The sequence below is a fragment of the Canis lupus genome, chromosome 2 (genome assembly GCF_048164855.1).
Source record: "Canis lupus baileyi chromosome 2, mCanLup2.hap1, whole genome shotgun sequence".
Lineage (NCBI taxonomy): Eukaryota > Metazoa > Chordata > Mammalia > Carnivora > Canidae > Canis > Canis lupus.
In genome coordinates this window covers 50,380,180-50,399,356 of record NC_132839.1, presented here as the reverse complement: position 1 = coordinate 50,399,356, position 19,177 = coordinate 50,380,180, and the positions used below count along the sequence as shown (strand labels likewise).

General features: G+C 38.8%; 1 long non-coding RNA gene across 2 annotated transcripts; it reads left to right on the top strand.

Annotated features, from left to right (window-relative positions):
* Nucleotides 1–5,180: 5,180 nt before the first annotated feature.
* LOC140617422 (uncharacterized) lies at nt 5,181–18,947 on the top strand. 2 transcript variants are annotated; one of them, XR_012017658.1, is made up of 6 exons: nt 5,181–5,445; nt 8,185–8,286; nt 8,784–8,935; nt 9,868–15,433; nt 15,604–15,668; nt 16,301–18,947. It is a non-coding gene; the product is annotated as an uncharacterized lncRNA (long non-coding RNA). The 2 variants fall into 2 exon arrangements; XR_012017656.1 differs by having other exon boundaries at nt 9,868–15,668.
* The last annotated feature ends 230 nt before the right edge of the window (nt 18,948–19,177 follow it).

Here is a 19,177-nt window from a genome sequence, read left to right as displayed (position 1 = left end):
GCATGGTCTACCGACTGAGCCAATCAGGTGCCCCATCCCATTTTCTTCCTGTTCTCAAAGGTAATCATTTGTCCTGAAGTGAGTGTGTATCCTTTCCATCATGTTTTCATACTTCTTGGTACACTGGAATGTGTCTGAAACAATATATAATATAATTTTTGTTTTAAAAATATGTAGAAATGGCATTATGGTATCTTTCTTTGCAATTTAGTTGTTTTAATTATAAAATTAAAATAGATTTAACTACTTTAGGGTATCCCATTGGTTTATTTATCCATTCCCCAAATGTTGAAAAGTAGATTTAATTTATAATGTTATAAACAATGCTGCAATTAATATTTTCACATGACACCTTGTGAACATGTGACTTCCATAATTTATTCCTCAGCTTGTAATTCTGAGTTGAAAAAGAATTATTTTCAACAGTACAAAGTACTGTCAGATTGTTCATCGGAGTGACTGAACTGATTTTACACTTCTGCTAGTAATGAACAACACTTTGTTCTTCTTGACACTGTCATACTTAGTATTATCAGACTCTTAATTGTTGCCAAATTATGAGTGTCAAATTATATTTAAATATTGTTTTAGTTTTCATTTCCCCTGAACATCTCTTTTTATTTATTTTAATAATCTCTACACCCAATGTGGGGCTTGAACTCACAACCCTAAGATCAAGAGTTGCATGTTCTTCCAACTGAGCCAGCCAGGCACCCTTCCCCTGAACATCTTTTTATATGTTCATTGGATGTTTCTGTTTGTTTCTGTTTCTGTAAATTCTCTAATCATATCCTTTGCCCATTTTAATGAGATTGCCTTTTAAAAATGTTTGTAATATTTCTTTGTCCTAGTTGATTAATCTTTGTTGATTATATGTTTATCTGTGGCTGTCCTTTTATTTTGTTATGGACCTCTTTTTTTTTTAATCCGGAGGTTATAATTGTAATTCATAAAATTTGACCTTTATGGTTTCTCGTGGGGTTTTTTTTGTGTGTGTGCCTTATGAATTACTTTCCTACAGTAGTATCATAAAATTACAGTCTCTTATATTTTATTCCAAAAGTGAAAGAAATACTGTTTTTCACATTTACAATTTGTTTTATGTGGGATAGAGTCTAATAGGTCACTTTTCTGCATGATGTCAATTGTCCCAGCAGTATATTCTAAATTGTGTTTTCTTTCCTCAGTGGTTTTAAACACCACTGCTTTTGAGTTCCAAGTTACCACTTATATGTGGGTGGATCTGTTTCCAGCCTTCTTATTTCATCAGAGGTGTCTGGGCTTTCACAGCTGCAAGAACTGAAGTTTTGAGGAACTTTGATTCTCAGCAGACATATTGAGTGTAAACTCAAGAGACTTGGATGGACCACTTTCTAAACGCTCAGATTGTCCCTCTCACTAAGTACAATGTACGAGTTACATGACTGGAGTTGTGAGTATGATTACATGACTTGGGGAAAAAGGTAAAGGAAAATTAGCCTGTTCCTGGTCCTATATCCCTCTCCCTTTTTTCCTCCACCTTTATGAATTATTGAAATTTTCACCATGGCATTGTTCATTAAAACTTAAATCACGTGATAGAAGGGGCAACATACCTATTTGTCAGAGTAGGAAATGGGTTTAAGGAATATAACTCTTCCTTTATTTTTTTTCTCATAGGGCAATAGAATGGGAGATTAGAAGAAATCTTTGAGATCATTTGGTATAGCTATTCTGTTTTCTAAATGGATAGAGCAACCACATGGAGATATGCCTGGGACCGTTCATGTTTATACCAGTTGTTCCAGAATAATAAATAATGGTAGCTTCTTTCATTATCAAAATGTCTTGGTTGGATAATAAATTATGTGATCCTCCTATTGATCAGAAAGCAGATTCTTAGAAGTGAAAAGATTTTCTTTTGAAACTTGTTTTATTAGTCACAAATGGATACTGTTGATAACAGATTTCCCTAACCCCTCTCCTAGGAAAAAATCCAGTTGTAAGTATATTTAAAATTTTGTCAATTTTGAAAATATGATGTGCATTTGAGGTCTTGATTAATGATACACCTGGGAATCCACAATTAATATTTAATTGGTTTGAAAACATAAAATAGGGTGACCAAATTTTTGAAGAAAATTTAAACTAAACACTACAGGTGAAATAATTTCCATACATTACACAAATATTGCAGGTGGTGTCATGGGAGCCAAACTTCAAGTCCCTTTATTGTTTATTATTCTTTCTTTGTTGCTTTCCTTAACAATACTACTGTAGGGTCTGGAAAAATGCTGGACTGAGCTAATATATCCCCTCACCTTCTATTACAAATGTATAGAAATGTTGGATAAACCATACATATGTAGTTTATATATGTGTATAAAAACAATATATATGTAGTATATCATCATATATATACACACAAATATACATAATACACACATATATAAACTATATATATAATTAATATATGTGCATACATATAATTCACACACCTACATATATTTATATAAGAATAAAGGTAAAAAATAATAAAGAATTATTTCATATGAAGAACCAAAAAAAATTACTTAACCAGAAAGGAATATGTTGGTAAATCTTTTTTTCTAAAAAAGATTTTATTTATTAATTCATGAGAGACAGAGGGAGAGAGAGAGAGAGAGAGAGAGAGGCAGAGACCTAGGCAGAAAGAGAAGCAGGATCCATTGAGGGAGCCTGACGTGGGACTTGATCTCAGGTCTCCAGGATCACACCCTGGGCTGAAGGTGGCGCTAAACTGCTGAGCCACCTGAGCTGCCCATATGTTGGTAAATCTAACCACATTAATTAAGATTTTCCTACTTATCCAAAGGCAGCATTAAGAGAGTGAACATACATATTATGGAGTGGAGAAAGTTCTATGCCACACGCCTAACTGACAAATGAATTGTATTCAGTAGAAAAAGCCAACCAAGGAGTTGAACAGGGACTTCAGTAAAGAGGAAGCCAAGCTCATTCTTTTTCTCTCCTTAATTAGAGGTGAATCTCGGTGATGGGTATACAGATACTGAGCTTGCTATTATTCTTTTTAAATTATTGAAAATTTGAAAACAAAACATCTGGAAAAATAAAAACATAGCCAAACTCAAAGAAAAAGTAAGATTCCCAGATGACAAAACTGCAGAGAACTCACATGGAGAGCAATAAATAAATGCACCAGCTAATGCAACAGTGATGTAGGGAAGATCAGTTTTTGGTATGAGCTCTGGAACGTGGGTCTGTAGTGGCAGGAAGCATGTGAAACAAAGAACTGAAACTGAACATCCTGCATATAACCAGATTGCAAGGAATGAACCCTTTCTCCAAAAAAAGGGATTAGAAAATTCTTCTTAGTATCCCAGGAAATCAGTAAGAAAGCTTGTCTCGGCCTGATGTTTTGGGTAAAAAAAAAATCTCTTTTGGACTGAAACTACATTCTTGTGCCGTAGTGAATGTTGAGTGCAAATGTTTTGTTAACTGCATTATAGATGGATAGCTTCAGACAGATGAACTCTCTAAAGTACCCAGTAGAAGCAAATACAAAACTACTCTAAAGGGATACTTTCTTAACCTAAGGTGCATGAGATCTCCAGTAAGTATTAAGTCATGATAAAAAAAAATAACAGGTCATGGGGTGCCTGGGTGGCTCAGTTGATTAAGTTACCAATTCTTGATTTTGGCTCAGGTCATGATCTCAGGGTTCTCGGATCAAGTCCTGTGGTGGTGGGGTCCACGCTCAGTGGGGAGTCTGCTTGAGGATTCTCTCTCTCCCTCTCCTTTTAACCCTCCCCCCCCACAAACACACCCACACCCTCTCTCTCTCAAATAATAATAATAATAAAAAAACTGGGATCCCTGGGTGGCGCAGCGGTTTGGCGCCTGCCTTTGGCCCAGGGCGCGATCCTGGAGACCCCAGATCGAATCCCACATCGGGCTCCCGGTGCATGGAGCCTGCTTCTCCCTCTGCCTGTGTCTCTGCCTCTCTCTCTCTCTCTCTCTCTCTCTCTGTCTCTGTGACTATCATAAATAAATAAAAATTAAAAAAAAATTTAAAAAAAAATAATAAAAAAACTGTTCATGTAAGGAAACCATCCACCATTAGGAATGAGACAAACACAACACAAGGAAGGATTAGGACCTTAAGGACATGAAGCTGTATAACGATGTGAGTGACATAACAAAATGAAAATCTGTAAAACAATCAGATTTTAGAAAAAAGAGGGATGCCTGGGTGGCTCAGTGGTTGAGCATCTGCCTTCGGCTCAGGGTGCGATCCTGGGATCTGGGATCAAGTCCCACATTGGGTTCCCTGCATGGAGACTGCTTCTCCTTCTGCCTATGTCTCTGCCTCTCATTCTGTGTCTCTCATAAATAAATAAAATCTTAAAAAAAAAAGATTTTAGAGAAGGGAATCATGGTGGAAGAAGGGGATACTATAAGAAAAGATATATTTGGAAAATAAGCAAATTAAACTTTTCTTTAAAAAAGATTTTATTTACTTATTCATGAAAGACACACAGAAAGAGGCAGAAACATAGGCAGAGGGAGAAACAGGGTTCCTGCAGGGAGCCTGATGTGGGACTTGATCTCAGGACCCCAGGATCACGACCTGAGCCAAAGGCAGACACTCAACCACTGAGCCATCCAGGTGCCTGCAAATTAAACTTTTAACAATGAAAAATAATCATTGAAAGTAGAAAAACCCTCTGTGGATGGGATAAAGAGCAGGCTATACAGGTCTGATGAGATAATTAGGAAACTGGAAGTCTGTTCTGAGGAAATTACTAGAATGCCACAGAAAGATTATGAGATGGGAAAAATGAAAGACAGTTTTCGAGGTGGGAGTAGAATGCCTATGGAATGAGACAGACCAACACAAGTCCAATTGGAATTCCAGAAAGGGAGAAGAGAAAAGAGACTAGGAAAAAGCAGTATTTAAAAAAGAGAATGACAGAGACTTTTCCAAAAGAAAAGACATGTCTAACTGCATGTGAAAATGAGATTCTTTTTAGTTTTAGCTGGACCAAAAGATTGAGAACAATTCAACAGGAGACAACTATGACCTAGATTTAAAAGTTAGCTTCTTGGTCACAAATGCAAGACACACTAATAGATTGCAAAACTGGTCTGATGATGAGTCAGTTGCCTGCTTTTGACCTACATAAGACAGTAAAGATGAAGAGAGTTCATCTCTGAAGAGAGCCTTAGAAGGGAGTTGTCAAGAGAGTTACTGATATGCTATGTTTTCATGACCATCGTGGAGGAGGAGCAGGAGGATGCTTTGCCCTCATTTCAGGCTAAGAGAAAGTGACTTAGTGGTGCTGCTTGGCCAGCCCAATATGTGTTTCCTGTATTGGAGGATCCTAGGGAAGGTCTATGACTCATTCCTGAAAATTCTAACATCAAGAGTCCGTGGTAGAGCCACTCTTGCCTGGTAGCAGAACGGTAAGTTGTGGCTGCAATATTGGGACAGGGCTGCACTTCCATTAAATGTAGCTAAAGATTGCTTTCTGAGCTGCAGAGGGGAAGATGTGAATTGGAATAACTTTACAGTTTTGAATTTATATTGGACTAGCCCAAAATTATGTAATTGTTAGGTTATTATCTGAGATTTCATATTGGAATGGGGAAGGAATTGCAGAGAAGGTCTGAAGGGACTGAAAGAAGAATCAAATTGGCTTTTTCTTACACCTTTCTTTGGGTCTAGCTTAATGAAAACAGTGTCTAAATATGAACCTTCAGGGGCACCTGGGTGGCTCAGTGGTTGAGTGTCTGCCTTTGGCTCAGGACATAATCCTAGGGTCCTGGGATCAAGTCCCACATCAGGCTCCCTGCAGCCTCCCTCTGCCTATGTCTCTGCCTCTCTGTGTCTCTCATGAATAAATAAATAAAATCTTTAAAAAACATGACCTTCAAATTGTGAAATTACAAAGATCACAGTTAATATAAAATCAATTTGTATTTATTGCCAATTTTAGTAACATAATGAAGAAAGAGAAAAACCTTCCTTTCTTTAGAGTAGAAATGAACCTCCAAATGTTATACTCTGAGAGGATACATCACTGATGTGATATTCCCAGGCAAGGATGTATCATCTGAATCTAATGGAGATAAACTTGAGAAACTAAAAATGAGGAATATTCTATTTAAACACTGGGAAGGGGCTGTAATAAAATGGTAAGTGTCATAAAAGACAGAGAAAAGCTGTATAAAGAGTGTAGAGTCATGAAGGGGCTAAAGATATATGACAGCTAAATCAATACCTAAGACTAGCTTGGATTGTGTACTTTGGGGGTAGGGGAGAGGATGCTAAAAAGAACATTATTGGATCAATTGAAAAAATCAGAATAAGGATGAAAGATTAAATACAATGTATCATTCTTTAATTTACTAAAGTTGATAACTGTACTGTGGGCTATGCAATAGAATGTCTAGGGAAATGTACACTCAAGTATTTAGCAGTAAAGAGCATGATATGCATGACTTATCTTCAAGTGATTTGGAAAAAAATGTGTGTGTGTGTGTGTGTGTGTGTGTGTGTGTAGAGAGAGAGAACAAATAAAGCAAAAGGAGTAAGAGGTTAATAGTTGGTGAATTTAGGTAGATGGTATATGAATATTCTTGAACTATTTTTATTTTGCAAATTTTCTTTAAAATTGAAACTATTTTTGAACATTAAAAAATGCAAACACAAACAAAAAATAAATGAGGAACCAGAGAGATGAAATAGATTGCCTACAGTGAGATGATGTCATGGCAGCAGAGTTCTCATGAGCAACAGTTGAGTCCAGAGACAATAGGATTATTTTCAAGCTGCTTAAGGAATGCAACCTTCAATCTTCAGTGATTTTTATCCTCTCTAAACTATTTTTCAGGGGTGAAGGCCAAATAAAAAAATTGAAAAAATAAAAATACTTAGATAAAGATTAATTTTTTAATTTTATTTAATCTTTATGTCCAATGTGGGGCTCAGACTTATGACCCTGAGATCAAGAGTCATGTGCTCCATTGACAGAGCCAGCCAGGTGCTTCCAAAATATTAGCTAATAATGAAAATGATCACTCACCGTTTCTTGCTGAAAGAGCCACTAAAGGATGTGCTTCAAGGAGAAGAAAATATAGTTCAGAAGAAAGGACTGAGATGCAAGAATACAAAGTTGAACAAAGCAATTAGTAAGTGTGAGCAAATCTAAATAAAATTTGACTAAAAATAAAACTTTAAATGATTATATTTTGTGGTTAAAGATGTGGAACTAAAATTTTAGACAATAATAACATGAAAGATGAGAGGATGATCCACAGTTAAAACATTTTAATATTTTACTTTAAAAAAAGATTTTATTTATTTATTTGATGGAGAGAGACAGAGCATAAGCAGGGGGAGTGGCAGGTAGAGGGAAAGAGAGAAGCAGGCTCCCCGCTGAACAAGGAGCCTGACACAGGGCTCCATCCCAGGACTCTGGGACCACGATCTGAGCGGAAGGCAGACACTCAATTGGCTGAGCCACCCAGGCGCTCCTCTAATATTTTCTTTATGGCAACCATAGATTTTAATGATTTAAGCTAAATTAAAAGAAAATAGACAGAATCTGTAATTTCTTAGATGGTTAGAGGAAATAGATAATAAAGACAACATGATGCTCCTTTTCCACCAAAAAAGGGTAGGAAAGGAAAAAGCATAAATAGAAAAAAAAATGCAAAATAAGGATGGTGGAAATAAATTCGAATCTATTGGTAATCACAAAAAATGTAAAAATTCATAGGATGAGAAACCACATAGAAGTCAAAACAAACTGACTAGATCTGTGTGTATCTACAGGCATCTCAGAAACATTGTACTGGGTGTACCAAATGAGATTCAAAAGGATACACATCCTTTGGGACCACTTTGCAAAATACAAAAAGACGCAAAACAATGGTATTTATTGTTTATGAATATAAGAATATGTAGCAGAATTGTGAGTGGAGGAATACACATCAATTTCGTGGTTATCTCAGGAGAAGATAGGAGTGGATGGGATGGGAGGAAGGTAAGTGGGTGCTCCTAACTTTAGCTGCACTTTTATTTTCCTTAAGAGAACCACTCTTGAAGCAGTCATGATAAAAAGTTACTGTGATACATTTGGGTTGTAGAATGTGAGTGTCTATTATATTAATTTCTGGATTTCTTTTTTGTATTTAAAGGAGTAATTTAAAAAGCCACAAAATCTCTCCAGTTTATGTTTAATTCCGTTTTTCCAAGGACAGAGAGACGATACAGTTCTGCTCTCATGGATGTGGTTTTAGGTAAGGATGCGGTTATTCTTTGGTTTCCCCTGGATTCATGGCCTCTGTGCTGAGTCCCATGGACTGGGGCAGCCAGGTTCCCTCATCAGTTGGCTTTCAGGTTCAGCCCAGGGGAGGCACAAGGGAGGAGCCTGGAGGGTGAGATGAAGAGAGGTCTGAAAATTTCTTCCATGCTTCTTCCTGCTTTGGTGTCCCGTGGCTATAGTTGCCTCCTTCCATAAGCACAACTCCACCAAATGGCTCTTCCTTCAGGGTTCCTGCTCTCATTGGGCTCTACTAATATTATTTCCTGCTCCTGTGTCAACACGCCTGGGGGTGTTGACCATTTCTCACCTTTGCTTGTCTCCTATATGCCTTACCATATTCCTTGTTTGTTTCCTTAAACTTGTTGGAAACTCTGAGAAAGATACCTGCATTAAAAATTTTGCATTTTAACTTCTTGGGATGACATAATAAGACACTGTGAAAAATCAAAAATGATTTTTTTTTTTTTTTAGTTTATAAAACTTCTTTGCCATGGATGAAAAGATTGATAAGGTGACCTCCATGTCTCAGCCCATTGTGTTATCTGAGCATGTGTGGTTGACAACTTCTTGGGGAAAAGGAATCATGGCTGACATACACCAGAAGAACTGCTCATGCACCAAAGGTCTTAAGATTTCTTGAATGGTATCATTTGTGTTTTATGATTTCATGTACTCAGTGAATTTTGATTGAGTGCTGCTCTGTCCCAAGAACTGTGTGTGTAGGGATACATTGTTGAGCAAGAGGGAATAGTCTTGTCCTCAAGGAGCTTCAGTAGATGGGGAAGGTAGGCAGACCTAGTATGAAGACATATGGTAAATTCTAGGAAGATGGAGGTAGTGAGGGGGTCCCAGGAGGTTTATCCCATCCAGTCTTGAACCATAAGAGATAGTTTTACAAGGGAAATAACATCTAATCTCAAACTTGAGGTTTATATACTAGTAAGCCAGATTAAGGAGAACAGCTGGTAAGAAGGGATGGGTTTTAGTTTAAGATGTTCTAGGTAGAGAGAAAGACAACTTGGACAAAGACCAGCAGGGGATAAAAAGCATTTGGGAAATTGAAAGTATATCTCTTGGGTTAATGTATAGATTGCAGGAAAAAGGGGGAGAAAAAAAGCAGAGGTCAGATCTTGAAAGGCCTTTTAAGTAAGTTTAAGGATAGGAGTGTTATTATGAGGTCAGTGAAGAGCTGTTAAATCTTTTAAAGTAGGTGGTATACATATTATAATGATATTTGCATTTAAGAATGATTATCCTGAGAATGAATTTGAAATAAATAAAACTAGAGGGGAGTTCTCTTAGTAGGTCTCTGGGGTAACCTGGGCCAGAGATGATGAGCTGGGCTTGAGTCAGTTGGGTCAGACTGAATGGCTACAGCAGATAGGATGGCTAACATGGACAACCTGAACCCATCCTGTCACATTCAGGCAATTGTTGTCATTATTTTGCCTGGCAAAAAGCAAACTGTCGTCTCCTTGCTGGGTTTTAGTCAGACTGTGAACTCCCTGCAGGCAGGGAATATACATTTTTTTAAAAGATTTATTTATTTATTCAGGGCACGGGGAGAGTCTTAAGCAGACTGTGGACTGGGAGTGGAGCCCCATGTCGGACTTGATCTCACGACCCTGAGAGCGCGACCTGAGCCAAAACCAAGAGTCAGGTGCTTAAGCGATTGCACCACCCAGGTGCCCGAGGCAGGGTATATTTTGTAACCATCTCTGTGTCTCCAGTACTTTGAGGGGTGCTCAGGGAATGAATATTCTTGAATAAAGGAATCTTAGGGACAGTTTTTTTGATGCAGTGGTCATCCTGATGACTTCCAGACCCAACTAGGAAAGTTCAATAACTATTGTGAAGTCAATGTCTAGAGCTATTTTTCAGAGGCACAGGAAGGCGTGCGTGCTTTAACTTGGTTCACCATGCATATTGAAATGCGCAGGCTGCTTTTGCCTGACTCAGTTCTCTTGTGCCATCTGCTGGGACGAGCATTTCATGGCACACCAAAGTGAGATAAGCAATGAAGACAAGTCTGAAAGCTTTGTGGGAGAAACAGCAGACAATCCCCTGGGCAGCCTTGCAGTTTCGTTGGGGAAACAAGTGTTGTGCCCAAGCCACCGTCTGTTTGCTGCTAATCTTTAGTAGTTTCCCAAGACAAATATCCCTTTCTACCGGTTTTCATGTAGACGATCTTAAATCCCTGTATTCTCCATCAGGTTTTGCAACAATCCAGTGATACCAGCCGCTATTATTGTCACTGGTTTTGAAACTCAGATAGGGAAGCACAGAGTTTTAAGTAAAATGCCAGTTCTGAGCAGTGAACAAGTGGCCGAGGAAGCACTGAAGTCTGTTTTACTCCCAGTTGCACAAAACATTTCAAACACAGTAAGAGAGAGGTCAAGAGTGGCAGAGATAAGCTGCTTAGCCTTAGCATGGACAGGGCGGTGGAGCAGAGAAGGCTGGCTTGCTCGGTATGTGCACTTCAAATGCCAAGTATTGGTAGGGGGTGGTTAAGGGGGCGGCGAAGGGGGAGCTGCAGCAGCAACTTTCCTGCATCGTCCATTCCCCAGGGACAACTCAAGGTGATGTCCCCGAGGGAAAATTTTTTAGAATTCTATGAAAATTGTTAGAGCTTGCACCAAGATGGTACCTAAAGTCTTTGGTGAACATTGTCAAACAAAATAGACACTGCTATTTTGGTTAACATATATGGTTAAAACAAAGAAACTAGCAGACCATCCTTTTATCATTTAAGCTTGTTATTCTTATATTAAATACATACTTGCATAAATCCACAAATATACTCTTGACATTAAAAGACCCAAACATTCAGGGAAAGCTAAAAGTCTCCTTTGCTTTTCCCAAAGATACCGCAGTTAGTGGTATGCTTACAGATCTTTTTCTGTGTGTTTATTATACACACATGGTTCCTACGGGAACGTAGAATATGGTTTAATGTTTTGTCCACCTATATGAATGATATCTTGCTGGACTGCCCTGTCCTGCCATCTCCAACCGAGGGCCATACACTCTCCTGACCCATTGGGATGTGCAGTTGGGTTTCCATGAGGCTCCTCCTGGGGCGCCCTATCTAACTGCCCAATAACAGCCATCCTCTGCCCCGCTCCTGTCCTCCCCACATCACGCCTCCAGGCTGGCTGCTCTCTGCAGCTCATATCCAGCTTTTTTTTTTATTGTGGCAAATATACATAACATAAATTTTTACTATCTTAACCATTTTTAGGCATTCAGTTCAGTGACATTAAGTACATTCACATTGTTGTGTAACGGTCAACACCATCCATCTTCAGAATGTTTTCATCTCCCCAACTCTGCAGCTGTGAAACACTAGTTCCCCATTTTCTTTCCCCCAGCCCCTGGCCACCATCTTCCTACTTTCTGCCTCTATGAATTAGATGATGCCAGGTAGCTCATATAAGTGGAATCATATGGTATTTGTCTTTATGACTGGCCTATGTGGCTTAGCATTGTGTCCTCAAGGTTCATCCATGTCATAGCATGTGTCAGAATTCCTTTCTATTTTGAAACTCAGTATTATTTCATTGTATGTATAGACCACACTTTGTTTACCTATTCATCCACTGATGGACATTTAGGGTGTTTCTTCTTCTTGGCTATTGTGAATAAAGCTGCTATGGACAATTTAGAAAATATTATTTTATACAGCAAATTCACAACCTTATACGAACTAGTTTTGTGTGTTTTCTTCTTTGCAACCACATAATCCCAGATGAATATACCTTCAATCTTGTCAAAGCTCCTGAAGACCAAACTGTAATAATCTTATTTATAAAAATAAATTAAACCAAGTTGGGCATATTGCCTAGGAAATTTGTATGACATAATTGTAAGAAGAATACTGTCCGTTGATACATTTGACTATTGATTTCTACCAGTCACAATGAGAAATTGGGGATGAAAATGTGTGGGTATTTTGTAAGGTTTGGACTAGAGCCAGTGATGTGACAAACTGGAATTCTCAATTTGTAAGAATGCTATCCTTGGGTTTGTTGAATCTTTTAGGTCTTTCCTGACCCTTCCACAACTAGAGGACAGAGAATATAATAAGGGACATTGTTCTTCCCTCTCAGGACATTGGCTTATTTTATGTATCTCTGGAATCATGAAGAGAGCACAGATTGGGGATTAGGCAATTTTAAATCAGAACAGTCACTTTACCGTATCTTGACACATGTAAACATAGGCAAGTTCCTTAATTTTTCCTAACTTACAGTTCCCTTAAATGATGAAAGTAAATGCACATCTTCTAAGTTCTGCTGAGAAGAGTAAATGAACTGACATATGCAAAGCACCTCACATTCCTGAGTCAGAGGGTACATAACAAAAAGTAGCTGCCTTTGTGATCAATCTTATTCATCAGTTTGAGATACAGATTTATTTTAATATTTAACTTAAATCATTCTATTATCCTGTCCTAGTTAGAGTGAAAATGCATTTTTTCTTTTCCTGCTATCCTCTTTTCTGTGATAACTCCCAGCAGGGGTACTCCATGATTCCTGTCTACTGTCATCTCCAGCAGAGAAAATGGGAAAATCAGTGTCCAGGATTTTTGGCTGCTGTTGCTGGTCCTGCCACACAGTGTCGCTGTTGAAGCAGACAACTTTGTCACGGGGTGCCATCCTCCTGGCTCAAGCCCAGTGATGTTAGGGAAGGGGGAATGGAACATAGTGATCTGAGAGCAGCTCTTGTATCTCATCTCAGCATGCTGCAGAGATCACCTCTATGTATGTACTTGTTGTGATCCAAGCAAAGTTATAAGACCACTGTGTGTGCAGGAGACAACTTCACCCCTGTACATCCTGCCCATGGCTGGGGCTCAGTCTTGCTGCCTGTTTACTTCTCAGGTCTTTGGGTGATACAGCTAGAAACTCCACAATAGATGGCTTTTTTGCATGTGAATGGTTACCACCATGCTCAAATAATTAGCATCTTCTCTCTGGCAGTATTGGCTGGCAGGTTCCTGCTTCAAAGAGGCCCTTGTAGGACAGCCAGCTGTGACCCAAGGTTGGAATACCCGTCTTTGGGTGCATCTTTGCACAGATGAGTTCCTTGGGCCTGGCTGCTTCTGTCCACACTCACACGAAATGGGCAGGAATCAGGAGGCAGATAGTGCTGAAGAAATGCTGGATGTATACCAGTTGCTGACTCCTGTCACTAAAGCCAGATCTCAGGTCTTTAAATGTATCAAGGGTGCCCACCGTGGAAAAGGCATTCATGAAGAGATACCCAAGATAAATAGTCTCGTCCAGAAAGCAGGTTGCTAAACTGTGTGTACAATATGATTCCATTTCCCCCTATTTTTTTTGCACTTCTCTGTTGTCTGAATTTATTTTTATAAAGTGTGTGCATTACTTTTGCATATAGCAAAAATGATAAAGATTAACAAACATACTCTATTCTGCTGGCATATTGGTCAGGAATAGAGCCATCCCCTAAAGAAGAAGTAGGGAGTACTGTGGCATCTTTATAAGAATTGTTTTTGGAGAAATTGGGAAACCTGTACTATCAATTTTAAAGTGATGAGCATAAAATAAAATCCACAAGGTAATGTAAAAGTATATCTTCTTTCCTTAAAAGGTTTCTTATAAAGGGCACCGGGGTGGCTCAGTCGGTTAGGCATCTGACTCTTGATCTCAGCTCAGTTCTTGATCTCAGGGTCATGAGTTCAAGCCCTGTGCTGAGCTCCATGCTGGGTGTGGAGCTTACTTAAAAAAAAAAAAAAGGATTCTAAAAAGATCAAAACAATATCAAATTCTTACAGTAACCATACCCTAAGGACAACAGCAGAACCAGTTGAGAGCAGACAGTGTTTCTGCTTACTTGTAGCCTAGAGAAATTTCTTTGTTTTCTCTGCATGCAGGCTTCCTTTTTCTGTTCTTACTTTTGATCAAGTGGTTGGTGACTATATTCTTTCCATTTGATTATGTCTCTATGATGCATAGTGTCTGAGTAGCATGCATCATTCACTTAGAGATTAGAAACTGAGTAAATGAGGAAAATTGACATTTAAATGTCTATAATGTACTGAGCATTGGACCAGTGGTTTCACTGTTCTCATGGTCTAATGGCTTTGAGTCCAAAGGGGTTTAAGAGAAAATCCAAAGATCTAACCTTTTTTCCCCCAGTTCAGTTTTCTAAAATAGGGTTTATTTATTTATTTATTGATCTATTTTTAAATAAAATATTTTATTTATTCATGAGAGACACACAGAGAGAGGCAGAGACATAGGCAGAGGGAGAAGCAGGCTCCCTGTGGGGAGCACAATGTGGGACTCAATCCCAGGACCCTGGGATCATGACCTGAGCCAAAGGCAGGCACTTGACCACTGAGCCACCCAGGTGCTCCAGGCTTTATTTTTTAAAGCAATTTTAGGTTCATTGGAAAACAGGAAGGTACAGAGAATTCCTTCCCATATACCCTCTACCCCACATATGCATAGCTTCCCTATTATCAGCCTCCTCCACCAGAGATACATTTGTTACAGCTGATAAACCTACATTGACATATTACTATCATCCAAAATTAGGGTTCATTCCTGGTGTTGGACACATTGTGGGTTTGGACATGTGTATAATGACACTCATCTACCATTATAGTGTCATACAGAGTAGTTTCACTGCCCTAAACATCCATTACACTCTGACTTTTATCCCTTCCCCACCTCTTAACCCTTGGAAACCACTGATACTTTTACTGACTCCATGGCTTTGTCTTTTCCAGAATGTCATGTAGTTGGAATCATGCAGTACACAGATCTTCTCAGGTTGGCTGCTTTCATTTAGTGATATGCACTTAAGTTTCCTCCATGTCTTTTCATGGAGTAATAGCTCATACCTTTTTATTGCTGAACAATTTTCCATTGTCCAGATGCACCACAGTTTACTTATCCAGTTGCCAGCTGAAGGACTCCTTGGTCACTTCCTGGTTTTGACAATTATGAATAAAACTTCCATAAGCATCCATGTGTGCTTTTGGGTGAACATGTTTTCAGCTCCTTTGAATAAATACCAAGAAGATGCTGGCTTAATGAAGATGTGTGGCTCTTGGCTCCTGCATCTGTGAACCTGAGAGCTACAAATATGTATGTATATTTCTTTATAACAACGGGGGAATTCAAATTTGTTCAAATAAAAAGTCTACTTTAGCTGCATTAATTTGGGTAGTATTAGCTTCTGGATTGGATTAACACCAATTCTCAGTGGATTAACACAATAAAAATATATTTCTCAATTCCCTGTCTAAACTGCTTAGGAAGCTTTCCATGAGGCAATTCAGGATCCAGGCTCCTTCTCTCTTGTGGCTCTGCCCTCCACTAGGTATGTAAGGTTCTTTTCATTCAGCCAATGGTGTGGGGAGGGAGCTTGTGTGGTGTGGAAGACACACATATTTCTTGATCATTTTGGCTTCCCAAGATAACATCACTTTTGCTCATATCTCATCGGTGAGCATGAGTCCTGCCTAGAAGCTGGGCCTGGGAATATCATGCCTACTGGATAGTCACTTCTCCGAAACAATTCTACTCCACGGAGGCGGTCACTCATCTTTGGTGGTCACTCAATCATTTCTACTATAGGTATAGTCATGACTCAAGGAAATGATTTTGAATTCTGGAAAAATTCAAGAGTTAATCTCCTCCAAAGTCACTTTTCAACTAGCAGTGAGTGGCAAGAAGGGGAGGTCATTTGGATGACCTCAGAGGGAAGGTCAAGTTTTCTCACAAATCATTGATTGACCAACATGCTATCTCCTCAACAGAGTGGTCCCATCCCACATGAAGCATATCTATCTGTCAACAAAGTCTTTGGAGGGGTAAAACATCCTCCATGGATTGTAAAGAATGTCAAATGTCAATGTATTTGCAAATATTATTAGTATAAATGAATGCCCTTTTGTGAAAGAAGTAGTCTCACCTCTAAAACACTGCTATTGGAATTTTTTATTGCTTTAGCCATTTGGAGAACAAACTGGTGTCGTATCTTGAAGTTGAAGTTGCGGGTATCCTGTGACCCAGCAATTCCATCAGTATTGTTGGTAAGGATTGACTTCCCAGTCAGGAACCCCAGACAACTAAAGAGTACAAACAACTGCATATATAAATGACTCCCAGTGGTTTCATTTTTCTACAAGATGACATCTGAAGAGCAGGAAAAAATTGACCATTCCTACGAGAGAGAAATCAATTCTTTTGGAATGCCACTGTTAGTAGCTGAAAATGCAATTGGCAGCAAGTTTCTAAATGGTGGAGATCATCATCCTCAAAGCAAGCCTATCTGAGATTCTGAATTTGAACAGGAAAAGATATCTGTGCCAACAAGAATCAAGGAAGTATTAGCTCTTACAGGTGCATGGGCAGATACATGAGAAGGGATCATATACCTTACAGTCACATTTTAACCAGTTAAAATAATTTTAAAAAGATTTTTAAGTAATCTCTGTAGCCAATATGAGGCTTGAACTCACAACTCTGAGATCAAGAGTCACATGCTCCATTGACTAAGCCAGCCGGGCACCTCCTAGTTTTTAAAAAATTAATACAATTATTGATTCAGGGGCAAGAAAAAGTATAGAATTTATCTATTGTAGGGTAAGTGGGGATTTATAGATAATACTTTGCTTTGCAGACTGAGTATTCAAGTAATATGACAGGAGCATGGCATGATCACGAGAGTGGCATGTATAGAAAATTTTCTTTTATGTGGGGACTTACCTGAGGACCTATTCTCTTCAGAAGATGCTGGAAATATAAGATGTAGATAAAATAAAATAGGTCTCAGAACAAAAAACATGTCACTAACTTCATGGGCTAAAGCTCACGCCTTTTACTCACAGTGATTTCCTTGCCATATCACTCAGAGCTTACTTAATTTAATTTTGTGTTTCTGTCTAGTAAGCTTGGTTTGCTGATTCTTCCTTTAAGTAGCAGTGAGAAGGAACAAATTAGAAGTGCAGTGTGTGTGTGTGTGTGTGTGTGTGTGTGTGTGGTGGGATGTGGATGTTCTATTAGAATAAAGGTTCTTAACTAGGGGTGATTTTGCCTCTCCCCTCACTAGGGGACATTTGGTGATGTCTGGGGACATTTTTTATGGCCATGACTAGGGAGGAAGGGAGAGCTGTTATTGGCATCCAGAAGATGATAATATCATAAGACACACAGGACAACCCCCTCCACCAACATAAACAAGAATTATCTACCCCAAATGTCAATAGCGCTGCCCTTGAAGCAGTCATAAGGACATCCGCAAGATGTGTGTGGCTACTTACAACCTAACAGTGAAGAAGGAGGTGGAAAAATGATAAAAACGCGCATAGGAGCTTTAAAAAATTAAATTTACAAAAGCATGTCAATGTGGCATGGTTTAGCACAGAGGCAAAGAACTCTATGCATGTCAATAACCCCTGAGGCTGTCTCTGTATCAGAGCACTGATAATGGCTGTTCAAATAATGTTAATATATTCAGTTTAATAAAATAGATGGGTGATCTTTATTACCTGCAGCTAGGCGGGAATGTAGATGGCAGACACTGATATCACTGATAAACATATACCTCTGACCTCAGCCTGGAGCTAAGGGATTGCTACCTAGTGCACTGGAGGCAGAATTTATGTGGGTAAGGACATACATTTGGGTGCTCCAGCCCTGTCACGGAGTGACCTTGGACACAAGATTTTAAGTCTTCTGAGCCTCTAGAGGGAAATAAAATATCTACTATGATGAGTGATGTGGAGATTAAATAAAAATACTTGTACCTGATGCATAGAACGCATTTAATAAACGATAGTTCTTATTACTGTAGCTATGATTAAGAGAGTATTCATTATAACAAATAATATTTATATTTATGACATTTTTATAATAACAAATGAGAAATAAAAGGTAGTTTTTATGAATAATCTGATGTCCTGAGGTCTAGACATTTGGGCGTCTTGGTGTTTGGCAAACAAAAGGCTGTTGGCACAAAGTCAGTGACCTGTCTTCTGGTGGCCAAGCTCACTCACCCATTCACAGACAGCTGTGATGGGTTCCTGGTACACAGTTGGGGGGGGGTGCGGGGGTCCCTCCAATCCAGACAGGCCTCCAGGATTGGAAGAGGAGAAAGAAGGAAAGTAACAGAAAATTCATCTGACCTTGAACCACTGATGGCATGATGCTCTTGCTGAATTTCCTTAAGCCAACAGCCAGCTCAGTGCTGCTGAACAACCACTAGTCTTGATTCTTCTCACTGCTTCAGGCTAGGAAAGCAAAGGAACTCCGCAGGATTGAGTATTGTACTAACTGATTTCTATCAGGAAAAACTCGGTATCCACGAAGCAGTCAGGCATCCAGGACATGTTTAAGGACATCAGTGACTGTCCCTCCTTTAACTCCCAGACTTCTAACTCCTTCATCTTCAGACAGAACTGGGTCAGCATCCTGGCGTTGTCGCTTACTAACTTACCTTGGCTAGACAACTTGTGACTGATAGAGAAGCAAGTTACTTTATCTCTCTAAGCCTCGGTTTCTTTACCAGTAGAATGGGAAAGTAATAACTCTTCTATTTTTCAGTTTTGTTTAATACATCTCAACCATATTATTAAATAAAGATTAAATGCACATATTCAATGACTATTAAATGTATTTATTAGATAAAATAATGTCTGGGAAGCATGTCCCTGAGAGTTGGCATAAGAACTTCATGAATGTTAACTGCTCTTTTTATTATTAATTATTACCACCCTTGGGATGGATTTGAATGACCCCAATAATCTTGGTCTTAAAGTGGCACTGCTCTTAAGGAGAGTTTATCTATTGGATTTACAAATATAATAATACTGTGTGTGGGTGTGT